Consider the following 996-nt stretch of genomic DNA (forward strand, 5'->3'; position numbering starts at 1 on the left):
AGATAGCGGATAAAAAGTGAAAATTTTGCAGGATGTTCTCTGAAGCTGCAAGGCACATGGTTTCTGAATCCACCTTTCGCCCAGTTTGTGCCAGAAGCCTTCAGAGGAAATCATTGAATTGTTCCACTTTCATTTTCTTTTTCTGAAATCTCTGAAAAGATTAGCGCTAGAAGTTATTAGAGACACTGTGAAAATATGTAAAAGGAAAATGATGGATGAAAAGTGGAAAAATTCAAGGCTTCTAGCACAAACTGAGCGAAAGGTGGATTCAGAAATCATTTGAGACTGCAAGATAAGTCGTAAAGAACGTGAGGTTTATACATAAGATGGAAGAAACACGCAAAAAGTTATGTAACATAATTCTAAAAATCTAACGTTTGACAGACAAACTAGATGAAATAGTTGGAAGCGAGAGTCGAAGATGGGTCGAATCCGATATGAAATGAAAGACGAAAAAAGATCATTGAGAGGAACAGGTCATCAGACCTAAAATAAAATTTGAACGAAAACAGACCACCCAAAGGTTTCCGAAACGTAGGATTGAACCAGGGTTTTTTAGATTTCCAGTTTAATGCTCTCCCGGTTGAGCTATTTCGGCTGGTGTCGCGGTGCTTTAAGAAAAATCAAGCTGTGTTTTAAGAAAAAATCAGAAATGCAGCTAGCAGATGAAAAGTGAAAAAGTTCAAGGATTTCTTCTGAAGATGCAAGGCATATGGTGCAAAACTGGGCGAATGATGGCGACAGAAATCGTTTTTGAGATTGTAATACAAGTCGTGAAGTGCATTAGGACTATACATAAAATAGAAGAAAGTTACTGAAAACTGATGTAATATTATAACTTCAGTGGGAAATTTTCTGCTGTTCCTGCCACCTACGGTAGCTTTCCGTGTGTGTGAGAGAGAGAGGGGAGGAGGGAGAGAGAGAGAGGGGGGGGAGAGGGAGAGAGAGAGAGGGAGAGAGGGAGAGAGAGAGGGAGAGAGAGAGAGAGGGAGAGAG

Source organism: Octopus bimaculoides, chromosome 6 (genome assembly GCF_001194135.2).
Source record: "Octopus bimaculoides isolate UCB-OBI-ISO-001 chromosome 6, ASM119413v2, whole genome shotgun sequence".
Lineage (NCBI taxonomy): Eukaryota > Metazoa > Mollusca > Cephalopoda > Octopoda > Octopodidae > Octopus > Octopus bimaculoides.